This window comes from Miscanthus floridulus, chromosome 9, assembly GCF_019320115.1.
Source record: "Miscanthus floridulus cultivar M001 chromosome 9, ASM1932011v1, whole genome shotgun sequence".
Classification (NCBI taxonomy): Eukaryota; Viridiplantae; Streptophyta; class Magnoliopsida; order Poales; family Poaceae; genus Miscanthus; species Miscanthus floridulus.
In genome coordinates, this window is record NC_089588.1 from 52164992 (window position 1) to 52179567 (window position 14576).

Here is a 14576-nt window from a genome sequence, read left to right on the forward strand (position 1 = left end):
GTTTTTTTACATTTCTGTTGTGTTATTATTGATTGTGTTCTCATCTCCTACAACTAAAAAGAAAAAAAGTAAGACCACCATTTCGTGTGACAATCGTCGCTCCATCGATCCGCCCCTCCCCCTGCGATCCCCGCCTCCCGTCCGCGCGCAAGTCACTCTAAAAACGGAAAGCCACAATCACCGCCCCCACCCACTGTGTGGCAAGCGGCGGCCCGTGGGATCCAGTGGGTCGCACAGTGGGTGGGGGCAGTGATTGTGGCTTTCTGTTTTTAGAGCGACTTGCGCGCGGACGGGAGGCGGGGATCGCAGGGGGAGGGGCGGATCGACGGAGCGACGATTGTCACACGAAATGGTGGTCTTACTTTTTTCTTTTTAGTGGTAGGAGATGAGAACACAATCAATAATAACACAATAGAAATGTAAAAAAACACATCGACCTAAAAACTATGCAAATGATCTATAGATAGAAACCAAACAAACTATGTTCTTTAGTTTGCAGCTGAGTTCACATTGAACAAATATATTATACAGCCATAACTGTCAATTCTCACAGTCCATAAGAGTCGATGAACATATATATTAAATAGCCATAACCGTGAATTAACACTTTGTTGTGCACCTATGAGTCACAATAATATGCAATAATTGTCTCTGCTGCACCCCTCTGGAATGGAACAATGACCGTCTAGTATTTTCTTTAGCAACACTGTAAACTTAGAATGGATGCAAAGAGACATTAACTGAACAAAATTTCATATCAGCTTAGCTTAGTGTGCGGCAATTTGCGAGAATTCCTAAGATTAGCATTCATCTTTGCCGTACAGAAGTTCAGAGAAGCATGGATTATAGGATTTAGTGCAATGAAACACATGAGTACTTATATTGTAGGCCTGCAAGTTCTGATAATCAACGTGGTCATGAACTCATGATACTCAAGTAAGCGCAAACAGAATAGAAATGACCCTATAAGAAACATCCATGCACATCATCCAAAGATGGTTGACCCATATTTTTTTGATCTATAGAGAGGGGGCATGGTGTACCTATTTGGGAATGTCTGACTAAGCACGTGGCCTGGGATGGTGTGGCTGCGTGAAAAAAATAATCCCAATGGCCTTCGTATTTTTAGTCAAGTTCGGTAAATCCATAAGGCAACACCAGGGACAATTGCTGCCTCACAAATGGGAACCTTAGCTGCACAGCCACACAATATTTTTATAGAAACTGAGTTACGAATCTACACATATGAATGCGAAAGGAAAGAAAGGTTTAGAACCAAACCAATGATAAAATCAAATCAGTATCAAGTTTTAGATTTTGAAATGCTCTATTCCATGTTAAAGTTCTTTTCACAAACCTTGAACGTGCAGGAGCTGTAATCGGACACTGATGGAGAGCAGATTCATTTTTCACCAGTACCGAGCAAGTAGGAGAGCAGTTTTGACCGTGGCACTGTGGGGTGGTGCTGCTATGGCTCCTTCTCATTTTGAAACCTCTAAAAATATTAGCTGCCTCGTGCACTCTTGGATCTGCACAAAAGAACTAAAATTGACCTTCTTATCAAATTCATTTCGAAACCTCGATAATAATAGGTGCGTCGTCCACTCCTAGGTCTGCACAAAAGAATTAAAATTGGCTTTTTAATCGAACTATGAAAAGGATGTCACGGCCATCAATTCCAACACGATAAGAATATGTAATAGCTAAGATTACTAATCACTAAGATGCATTTGGTAGGATATGGCCTAATAATGTAGACAATGAACATGGATTAGTAAAACAAATTGTAAAAACTTTTATTTAAAAAGAGAACCTTTATCTGGTGAAGTAATGCTGGATTAACACCATTACGGGTTTTGAAAGCATCAGATCAGTTTAAGCAAAGAACAAGGATCACAAAAGATGCAACCACAAAAATTGGCACCTACAACTGAGGTGGGGTGTGGTCTACAGAAATTCAGCATGTTCTCTGAAAAGCGTGCAAAAACTTTGACAATTTTTTTTCTATATTTTCCTGAATTTTTTTGGCAATTCTGACGAAACCAAATAGGGCGGAGCCGAGTTTGTGTCGGCTCCAAATAGTGTCAAGAAGCTGCTGTAAAAATTTCAGATTTTTCAGATAAACGAGCGAAAAGTTATGCCTATTTTACCGAAGGTATCTCAAGGTATGTTTTCCGGGAGGCACAACACGGCGGCGGCAGTTAGGGCAAAGCGTCCCTAAACTCTAACACCGATCACAGGATCGTCACTGTAACTAACAGCAGTAGGTATTCGCCTGATGATGTAAGGAGGGCTGCGATGCAGGCAAAATAAGAGCGGCTGGCAACCTATCTAGGGTTTGCGCGGCGGCGAGAAGTTACACAAGGCGGCTAGCGGGGCAAGTCGAGTAATGTGGTGGCTTTGACTTGTTGTTTGGGAATGGTGGATGGGATAGCAGTAGAAAACAAAAATCACAGCAACGGGCGATTGAACTACGACCACGAACACAATCCTAAACCAGCAACAAGACTCGACCACGGACACAAACTCAACAACACGAATCTGAAATGAAATTGCAAAGGCACAAAGGGCGATAGGACAGCGGAAATTGAAATATTTTTGGGCTTTTTGTGGACTCTAGGTAATGAACAAATATGAATCTAAGGCAAACGAGATTATACCTCGCGGTAAACCTGAAATATCTGATACCAATTGATGAGTACAGGCCCGATCTTCCGAGAGGTAGCCGATAAGTTCGATTTGTGGAGATCTCGACGTTGGCGATCCGGCTTCAAATTAGACGTGATTCGAACCCTTCAACCATTACACCACTGCTCCGTTGGTTATCAACCAAGCACAACTTGATTGACCTCGCCAAGAAGGCTTTTCCTGCAAGCAAATCGAAGAGCACAAGCAAGAAGGTAAAACACGCAATCTGAAATTGCAAATATGAATGACATGAATATCAATAGAGGATTCAAGAACTCGGTTCCAAAGGACTAATCGACACAATGGAGGAGATCAAGAATGGGGGCCCTGGATCACTGTAAAAGGATTTGTCACCACAGTTACCATGAACGATTCAGTTTCTCGATGGAAAACTAAACTCTAAACAAAAACCCAATTGTGTAGCAGCGGCGGCGGCTGTGTTTATAGTCTAAGACTCGACCTAGGGTTGGGGACGGCCAGGGGTTGGGCACCCACAACTTGGGCTTAAGGCCCGACACGATACATGGCCAAGTTGGCCCAAATAGGTGACGCAGAATGATCCACGGACCTTCTGGAGCTGGGACCAGATCCAAAACGACAGCGTCGTCGTCCCCTTTCCAACGCATCTAAGAACGGCCCGTTTTGATGTCATATGAGAAAGTTTATGACCGAAACAGTGACGACGTGTCTGCTGAATCCGAGGGCGACGTGGTAGCTGAGTTGGGAACGAATTGCAACTTGGGGAAGACCATGGTGTCGGTGTGTCTAGCGTGGCGATGTCCTCATCAGGAATGGCCCTAGCGTCACCATGCCTCCATCTGAATAGGTGCTGCCCATGGTGGCGCCCATGCCCTTGGTAGGACGGGCAGACATGGGGGCCCAAGGGGTACCTTCGGTGGTCGCCGAGCAGCCAGCGATGGCAGCGACACCGCTACCAATGACATGGCGGATGGGGCTACCGACCACGCTCTTGGTGCCGACTATGGTAGGTGCGATGTAGCTGGCCATGACCCCACCAATTTAGGTGGAGGTGGCGACGGCTATGATAGGCGGGTCAGAGCCAAGCGCTATCATGGTAGCGCCTGAGGTACCGGTGTGACCCACGCCATCGATAGCCCAGGCGATAGAGTCTAGCATGGGCCGGATAGAGTAGGATGCGGCCGAGGGGTCCCTAGACATCGTGGTGCTAGGAGAGAGGTCAACACCTGTACCACTGACCCCTTCTATCACCAAAGGGGGCATCCCTGTGGGAATGTCGCGACGAGAGGGCTCGGCGGTGCTTGGAGTCGGCAGGGAGTCATCTCTAGCCCTTATGTCAGTGGGTGGCAACTCACCTATGCGGGGCAAGCCCCTACTCTAGTGGACAAATCCATAGGACCCAGCATCGATGCTCTTCACTCTCAATGATGCCGCCGAGAGCATGGAGCGGGAGAGCCTCGATGTGGGAGTCACATCCGTTCTCAAAGCGTCCATGTCAAGCTGGCCAGGTATTTGCTTGATCCTACTTCTCGGCCATTTTGTTCTCTGCATATTTTTGTATTCTAACCATCATCTTCTTTCAGTACCTCATCGCTCATAGCTGGGGGAAGTCATGGTTCCTTCATGAGCAGAAGGAAAACTAGGACCACCTCATTGAGGAGACGTGGCTGCGCGGGGACATGATGGCTCAGCTTGCTACTGCCCAGCAGAAGGTGGCTGAGCTGACTCCCTTTGCTGAGGAGGTGGGCAGTCTTTGGTCATGGGTGGCCGAGGCTTGTCGGCATGCTGACAAGGCCGAGAGGGCGTTCGAGGCCCTATCGGCGAGGTCACGGAGGGACGATGAGGAGGCCACCAAGGTCAGGAAGGAGAGGGTCGAGCTACTCTAGAAGGATGCCGAGACTCGCCAACGGATCCTCGACCTTCTAGTTGAGGTTGAGAAGGAGAGGGAGTTGAAGCTGGGAGCCAAGGAGAAGCTCGTGGCCCTAGAGAAGAGGGCAAGCCAACATGCCACGACGGTTTCCTAGTCGCGCAAGTAGCACAATGAGTTCTCCAAACCTCAAAGAGGCTCTAAGCATAATGTGGTGCACCTCACAAGGAGCGCGACCAAGCCTTTTGAGAGTGGGACCATGCCTACCAAGAGCGCGATGATGCGTAGCAAAAGGTCGGCTCCCTCTAGGCCAAGCACAGAATGGCGATGTCCTAGAAGCTAGAGGCCAAGAGCATTTCAGCCAGGATAGCCATGGACCTTGTCAAGGTGAGGAGCAATCTTTAGGAAGAGAGCAATGAGCTTGGTATCCTGAGTGCCACCCTTGAAGTGGTCTACGATGACCTTGAGGTGGTGCGGTCGGAGGGGACCAGCTCGCTCGTGGCCCATGCTATTGAGATCATAGCTCGGGTGCGCCAGCTTGAGAGGAATGCCCTTCAAGCCATGATGAATCAATCCTTCATGATTGCTCATTCTCACTATGGGGACAACATTGATCTGGAGGTGATGAACCATGGCTTCATGCCTGGCTATGAAGCACATGAGCTAGAGGAGATGGAGATGGTGGTGGCTCCCCTTTTATAGGACCTGGCGAACAGAATAGAAGACATAGTTCTCCCCCGAAGGGGTTAGTTAGTCAGATAGATCGTATGATCATTTTTGTCATAATCGAACAAATTGTCAACCCCTATGTATCGTTTAAACAAACTCATCATCTTGTCTTATTGCGAACAAATTTGTTTTTCCTCCCTTTTTATGTGTGAAAAGGGGTTCATGTGTTATGACCCTTCCATTTGTTAAGACCATAGGACCCGAGGTATAGGAGGAGAACTCTAATCACGCTGGTAAGCAAGAGTGCCAAAGCCACTGGGGCATAGGTCTCTTGCAGTCTGACCAGCCTTGCCTCAGCCGTTCATTTTCATAGACCTTGCCACTTGTTTTCTAACATGAGGAAGAGGTTGGGTGTGGCGATTATTTTAGAAAGGGTGTATTTATACCCTTATCAGCCCCGAGTGAGATCTAACCCCTTGTTGTTGCTAGGGTTGGGTGTCACTAAAGATCGTAGAGAGGATAGCGAAATTAGTAGGAGAAAATGTCTCTTATTTTCGCACGTACACCCTCCCTAGGTTCTAGGCCATTGTTCTATGACCACACGTTCGGTCTCCTTGTGAGTCCAACTTTCCTCGAGCCCCCGCACATAGCAAGGGTCCGATCAAGGGTCGGCTCGTCTTTGTGATTGTCGCCTCGTCCACGGTTTTTGCAACCAGAGGGTTGAGCTAATGTCACTTGCCCCGATGGCTCAAGTGACACGCTCAATGAGCTCACTAATGGGCATGTTCGAGTGGAATCTAGGTCTGTCATTTGTGATGGGGTCAGCATAGCCCTCATGTGGCATTCCACTGCTCCTTAACCCGCCTCCTAGCAGATGCTCAAGCCGTCCGAGGAGCGACTTAGGTGGCCCGATGGCCTCCTTACAATGGGGATTCTGTAGGGTCAGCTCGGGGTTAGGATCGAATGAGAATGTTGAGATAACCCTGTCCGCTTCTAAGCGGGTCGGGCGAAGGCCACTGGGGCTCATCTGCCTTTTCTCCCCTGGCTCAGTTCGACACAAGGCGGCCTCGGGCCCTTCATGGGCGGCCTTCGAACCTTGGTCTCCCAAGTTCAGATCAGGCGACTTGAGCCCCCGAGCCCTACGGGGCTCGGTAGGGGTTGGCCATATTTCATGCGTCACCCCATCCTTAGTTTTCGCAATTGGAGGGGCTGAGCTAACGACACTTGCCTCGATGGCTCTAGTGTCACGCTCGGTGAGCTCGCTAATGGGCATGTCCAAGTGGAATCCGGGTCCATCATCCGCTGACGGGGTTGGCATAGCGCTCATGTGGCAACCCACTACTCCTTAACCTGCCTCCCAGTAGATGCTTGTGTCACTTTGGAGCAAATCAGGTGGCCCACTGGCCTCTCCTCGATTAAGATTCTGTGGGTTTAGCTCAAGGTTAGGATCAAATGAGAAAGGTTTAGATGTCCCTGTCCACTTCTGAGCTAGGTCAGGCAAGGCTACTGGGGCTCATCTAAGTTTTTCTTCCCTGGCTCTATTTGATGCGAGGCGGCCTTGAGACCTTTGCGGACCAGCCTTCGAACCTCGGTCAGTTGTCGCTCATGTCAAATGAGACGGCTACCACTTTGTGACACGACGCGAAGCATTATGATGCAATAATTGCATATGCAATGCTTGGATGTATAAGATGAATGTATGAATGAACGTATGAATGAATGTATGAATGAATGTATGAATGAATGTACGAAGGAGTGTATGATTGAATGTATGAATGAATGTATGAATGTATGAATGAATGTATGAATGAATGTATGAATGAATGAATGAATGAATGTATGAATGAATGAATGTATGAAGGCATGTATGAGAATGGATGAACGAATGCTCATGTATTGGAAAAGTAAAGTGGGGGTTGGTAAAGTTACCTCGATGATTGGAGCGACGGGTTTGGGGAGCTTCTACTAGATATGTCCATGTGGTGTCCGGGTCTGTCGCCCGTGATGAAGTTGGCGTAACCTACATGAGGTATCCCACTGCCCTTTGCCCGTATCTTGGCCACAACCTATGTAACACCCTAGGTGTTTGGCTTCCACATTGCACTTGCATTTCATGAACATGAGCATCATTCACACATTCATGAGCTTATATTGCATGAAACATGTTTCAAAACATTGCAACATATTGTTATATTTCATGTGTGTTGTTTATTGAAATGAATAATGTGCAACACTCAAGTGCAACATGTGCAACTCACTTTAGTGAAAAATGGTTAGTTAGTACTATGCAACAAAATCATGAAACATGTGAAACATGACTTTGAAACAAAGGTAACATTTCACTTGTTTTTCCTTGTTTCAATACATGTGATGCTTGATTTTGTGTAGTCATTTTGGTGTGGCTAATTATCCTCTTAAACAACTTAGCTACACTTACAATGTCATTAGGAACAATGTTCATGTTGACCATGTTGCCTAATTATGATTTCAAGTAATGGTTTGACTTGTATTGACCCCAGAACTCTTTTGTTTGACTATTTAAAAAGTACAACTTAGAGTGTTTGCATGTCTGAGCAACCTAAAGTAAAGTTGTATCAAATTTTATAAGGAACAAAAGTTATTTTATAACCATCTCATGAAAATGTGCACAACATGCTCAAAAAGGTCCCACAAGTCAGAATTGGGGTTTGATTCAACACTTAGAAATTTTCTAAGTGTGAAAACTGAGTTTCAGTTTCATAAACTCAACTTTGGCGTGATTTTACTATGTATTTGTTGAGAATTAGTCCTTGGTCCTTTAATAGAAGTTGAAGATAGGAGTAAGGGCTACAACTTTCATGCAGACTATACTCGCTAATGAGCAACGGATTAGGAGACATAACATTGTCAAGTATTGCTGTCAGACTCAGATTTGAACCCTGAATCGGTGTCTACAGTGTAGACCGGCAACAGAGCATGAACGCCATGTGGCGCCGCATGTCGCTGGCCATCTGACCACGCAGGCTGCGATGGGCCTGAGCATGGCAATTGAAGCCCCTACACACGACCGAGAGCCCAACCTGCGCCCATTTCCGTTTTGCTTCTCCTTCGCCTCCTCCGCTCGCCCACAGCACCGAAGCAGCAGCGCAGCCTCCGCCATCGCCATAGCTAGTGCAAGCTCACGCCTCTTCGCCCCTTTGCCACCGCTGAAGCTCCACCGTAGTCCCCTTTTGCTCGTACACCTCGCCATTGAGCCGCAGAACCAAGGTAGCGGCCATATTGTCACTTCTGCCGCCACCGCCATGAGCGTGACCTCACCGGAGTTTGAGGCCGCCATGGTCGGGATAGCTAGGGTCCCTCTCATCCTCCTTTTCCTTCCTAGCTAGCTCTATTGTGATCTCATGAAGCTCGTACCAAGCTCGGAAGAGACAATGGAGGCTCGTCGTCGCTAGCACGGCCATCGGAGCTCCACCGAGCCGCCGTGCGCCATGGCCGCCTTACCTAGAGTCCATTAGAGCTTAGGTTGTGTAGGTCAATCAATGTAGGAGATCAAGGCGAACATGGAGGTACCCTCCTTATCGTCGGAGACACTGCCGTTAGCAAGCTACGCCGTGTCTGCGCCATCGCAAGCGTCGTCCCCTGTTCTGTGTCGATGATAGGCGGGGTCTACTGACATGTAGGTCCCTGCTGTCAGTCACTATGCTATAGAAAGCTAGTTCATTTGTTCTGATTTTGATGCTATTTTGTAAAATCTATATCTAGAGTTTTGTAGATCCAAATTGGGCGGTTCCAATTTTGTTAGAATCATAGTGAAGTGTAGTATTTAGGAAAAATATAACATGAACACTTGTAGTGGAAGTTTTGGATGAATTAAATAGGAACTTGAAATGTGTTTTTAAATGCATGCAAAATTGTTTAAATTATATCTTGAGTAAGCATGTGCATTCCCCGAGCATCCCTAACTTCATTCATGTGCATCCATGATATTTATCTTGCGCATTCATGCAATAGGTGTGCCAGAGGGAGTGACGCTGCTGGAGTTCGAGGGAGCGAGCCAGGAGGAGGAGCCCGAGGTGCAGGAAATCGATGAAGCAGCTGCCGAGGAGGAATTGCCCGAGTGCCCTGACCACCAACCATCCTCTTTCCTGAAAGGCAAGCCCCGGAGCATTCTAAGCCTCCCATGTTTTTACAAATACCTTGAGTATCTCTTATTGTTGATGATGCATTAAGTATTGGAATTGGTTGGAACCAATTGTTGCATTATATATTCATCCTTGTCCAGATATCGTACTTGAATCCTATTTAAGTTCAGGAATGGGTTAAATGCTTAGCCATGCTTAGTGCGGTAGAAGTCAGGTGATTTTCTGTCACCTACGAGCTTTAGGATGAGGTGGATCACGGTTGACTATATTTGCTATCGTGGAAAAGAACCATGTTAATAATGAATTAAGACCGGGCGGAGTCTTGTGTAGGTTTGGACATAGTGACTTCGTCTGTGTCGTTTAAGGACCGATACACTATAGGTCCTTATGTCATGTTGAACGCAGCCTAACACTTAGCTGGCCGGATAAGTCGTTCCGACCGCGAAGCCTAGTAGCTCGATTCAGGCCGGGGATGTGAGTAGGGGTCCGCAATCTGTTGATGATGCTATTTTGTAAAATCTATATCTAAAGTTTTGTAGATCCAAATTGGGTGATTCCAATTTTGTTAGAATCATAGTGAAGTGTAGTATTTAGGAAAAATATAACATGAACACTTGTAGTAGAAGTTTTGGATGAATTAAATAGGAACATGAAATGTGTTTTTATATGCATGCAAAATTGTTTAAATTATATCTTGAGTTTCTATGCTCTAAAAATTATGAAATTTTGTTGGTAAGTTATTCCTGCTTAGTAGAAGCTTGGGTAAAAATTTGAGAGTCATTGAATGTATGGTTTTTGAGTTATAGATTTTCCTTTTATCATTGAATGATCCTTGTGTGAATTTTTGTAATTTATCTATGAATCCAATGACCATGAAATTTTGTGGTGAATGTCCTAGTACCTTAAGGATGCTTGGAAAAATATAAAATATGTTGCTTGACACTTTTCACAAGGATTTCCTAATTATGTCATTTTAAACTATTATGTCTTATCATTTTTGTGTAGGATGTTATACTTGCTCAAATGATGTCAAATTTTTATAGCGGTCTACTTGGAGCATGTAGTACCTATTGTAATTTTTGTAGATTAAATGGTGTAGTTCTCATATATGTATATCATTTCTCTTAATTAATTAAATAAATTAAGAAAGGCATTAAAAGAAATGAATTGGTAGTGAACACTTTACTTTCTGGTGTTCTTGTGACATGTGTAATAAGTGGGTAGAGTTGGTTTTGTCCAATTAATTGTTTGTAACATAAGTTAATAAATATTTCCTGGCATTATGTCTTTCTGGACAGTTCTCGGGACTTTACAAAGTTCCCCATGATATTTTGGTTTGTTGGGAATCTGGTGAATACAAAAGTTGTAGATAACTTATGTATCTAGCTCCTGTCAAAATTTGGTGGCATTTGGCCTAGTAGTTTAGGATCTACAGCTGTTCAAATTTAGATCACAGTTTTGCTTGCTCTCTGTCTTGTTAGACCTGATTATGTGGTTCTGTAAATTCGACCTGGTAAAATTTGGAATCATGCCTTGAGGTCTAACAATGAATTGTAGGTAATTTCATAAGCTTTCCAAATTGTCTTGTTGCATGTCATTTGGAATTGTAGATCTTCAGTTATGGTCAGTTTACCGTACCATTGTATAGTCTCTGTTTCGCTGAGATATGAATGTTTGTGTGCATGCTTTGTTGCAATATTCTTGTTGATTGTTAGGTGCTAGCCTAACTTGAGAACATGCTTAGGTGCAGGTGCTAGGTCCTTAACTGAAGATGAGCAATTGTACATTAGATTGTATAAACTTGGTAAGTTAAAGTGATTTGAATAGAGACTAAGTCGGAAAATGCGGACTGCAGTAAGCATGTGCATTCCCCGAGCATCCCTAACTTCGTTCATGTGCATTCATGATATTTATCTTACGCATTCATGCAATAGGTGTGCCGGAGGGAGTGACGCTGCTGGAGTTCGAGGGAGCGAGCCAGGAGGAGGAGCCTGAGGTGCAGGAAATCGACGAAGCAGCCACCGAGGAGGAATTGCCCGAGTGCCCTGACCACCAACCATCCTCTTTCCTAAAAGGCAAGCCCTAGAGCATTCTAAGCCTCTTATGTTTTTACAAATACCTTGAGTATCTCTTATTGTTGATGATGCATTAAGTATTGGAATTGGTTGGAACCAATTGTTGCATTATATATTCATCCTTGTCCAGATATCGTACTTGAATCCTATTTAAGTTCAGGAACGGGTTAAATGCTTAGCCATGCTTAGTGCGGTAGAAGTCAGGTGATTTCCTGTCACCTGGGAGCTTTAGGATGAGGTGGATCACGGTTGGATATATTTGCTATCATGGAAAAGAACCATGTTAATAATGAATTAAGGCCGGGTGGAGTCTTGTATAGGTTTGGACATAGTGACTCCATCTGTTTCGTTTAAGGACCGATATGTTGTACGTCCTTATGTCTTGTTGAACGCAGCCTAACACTTAGCTGGTCGGATAAGTCGTTCCGACCGCGAAGCCTAGTAGCTCGATTCAGGCCAGGGACGTGAGCAGGGGTCCACAATCTTGATAGAAGTAAGGATGTGCGGAGAGCCATTGGCATAAGCCTAAGGGCGGGCTAAGTCACCGAGCACTCATGGCAGAGTGGTTCTCTAATTTTGCGGCACTGATCGGACTCGTGACTCCTAAATTATAGAAAAGGTGACTTGTTTGCGACCCTAACGGGGGAAGCAAGGTTTGTGTTAGGAATACCCCTCTAGCTGGATAGGAATCAATTCAAATCGCCGTCTCTCCCGGATAGTGAGAACTTGACTGAGCAGCGGCAACATAGATTCAATTAATCTAACGATATGGTTAAATGGATGATGATGATAATGTTGCCACGATTTATACCTGCTATGGTTATTAATGTTTGCATCTTAATCAAATGATTGCTTAGTACAGGTGCTAATATAGATGACAGATTAATGGCTAAAAGTCACTGCTAGTCTAGGTTAAGAGTTGATCATTATTACTTATGCTTTTTCGCAAAAAGAAAGTGTCGGCCAAATCCACTAAATTAAGCTATGCATGATCCTTGGTGTCATTTGTTTTGGTTTTCGACGGGTAAGTCTAGCTAAGTACATCCTCGTACTCAGGGTTTATTCCCTCTTGTTGCAGATAACCTTCTATATCAGGGCTTCTGTAAGTATTGTCTCCACCCGGCGGGTGATGAAAACTAGAGCATGGGCATGATCTCTGTTTCTCTTATCCAAATGCTTTTGCGGGTTGTGATCAGCAAACCAGTATTTGTATTTAAACTCGGGTGTGTAAGTTAAACTATTTGCTTCCATGTACTTTATAAGACTTGTGCTGTAATAACGACGACTCTGAGGTGATGTAATCTATTTGCAAACCGTCTGTGAAATCTTGTAACATATGATATGTTATGTTGAATTACTGTGATCTTGGTTCTATGCAAGTTGGTTTGAAATCCTTCGAGGTTTCAGTTGACTACCGGGTTTATATGGGCTCAAGTGCGTGAATTTGATCGTTTCGGTGATTGTTTTTTTTACTTGTGCTCTTATAAATTGGTCGGTTCTGTGACAACCTGAGCTATTCGATCGGCCTCGGGTGACCTGCTGACATCTCCTCGATCGAGACTCCATAGGTGGGCCTCTCTAAATCCTTCCGGGGAAGGTGGAGGCTAAAGCTTGGGATGCGAGGACAAAAACTCTGATCACGCTAGTGAGCAAATAATGTCATAGCCACTAGGTCGTAGGTTTCTTGCGGTCCAACCAGTTTCACTCAGTGTTTGTCTCCACATACCTTGCCTCTAGTTTTTTAATGTGAGGAGGGGTCAAGCATAGAGAGTGTCTACCGAATAGACATTCCTGCCATCCCCCAAGCGAGGCCCGACCCCTTTCCATTGCTAGGGTCAGGGACTCAACAACAAAATTAATTAGAGAGAACACACATAAAGTAAGAGTGACCCATCTCTCGGTAGTGGCCCAAATCATTCAGTCGACTTGGATGACCCGCAGGCATAGGACTTACCTCAATGGCATGAGTGATGGGTTCGGAGAGCTCTTATCAGCTATGTTCGAGTGGAAACCAGGTCCACCGTATGTGATGAGGTTGGCATAACCCACATGGGGCATCCTGCTGCTCCCTACCCATCCCTCGGTAGCGGCTAAGTCGTCCGGTCAACTTGTATGACCCGTTGGGATAGGACTTACCTACGAAGATAGAGGATGAGAACATCTTGGGCGAGAATTTACTTAGGCAGATAAGCCAGGTGGTGAACTTGTAAAAAATAGACAAGCTCTTAAATCTTGTTATGGCCAAATAACTTTTAGCCTTTCTCCCCTTTTTCGTATAAAAAGGTTAGTGCATTCCGACCCTTTCCATCGTTGAGGCCATGAAGCTTGGGGTGTGGGTGAATGGACTCTGATCACGCTAGTGAGCAAAGGTGTCATAGCCGCTATGGCATAGGTTTCATGTAGTCCGACAGGTTATACTCAGAGTTTGTTCCCGCAACCCTAGCTCCTAGGTCTTAATGTGAGAGGGGGTCGGACATAGAGAAATGTTTGCTAGGTGGATATACTCTTAGACGTGCACCGACTCTTGCCGTAGCTAAGGCCAAAAAGCCTAGGGTGCAGAGAAAGACTTTGATCATGCTGGTGAGCAAAGGCGTCGTAGCTGTTAGGGGCGTAGGTTTCTCATAGTCTAACCAGTTATACTCAAGGTACTTTTCTGCAAACCTTGCCTCTAGGTCTTAATGCGAGAGAGGGCCGGGCATAGAGAATGTCTACCAGATAGGTGCGCTCCTATTAGCCCTCGAGTGAGGCCCAACCCTTTGTCATTGCTAGGGTCGGGCGTCACTAAAGATTGGGGAGTTCGATGACAAAACTAATAAGAGAGAGTGTGCATTTATTAAGTGTAAAAGTGATGTAGCAGCTCAATGTTCCAGGCATTGACGAAGACCTTGCCGTAGATGGTTTTGAGCTTGTAGGCGCCTAGTCGGAGCACCTCCGCAATGACATACGGTCCCTCCCATGGTGGAGAGAGCTTGTGGTGGTCCTTGTTGCTATGGATGAGGTGGAGCACCAGGTCACCGATGTTGAAGGCTCGACCCCGCACTCAATGGTTGTGGTACTAGCACAACACTTGCTGGTACTTGCCCGAGTGGAGGAGGGCAACATTGTGCGCTTCATCTAGCTAGACCATGGCATCCTCAAGAGATGCCTCAGCCCCTTGTTCATCGTATGCCCTGACCC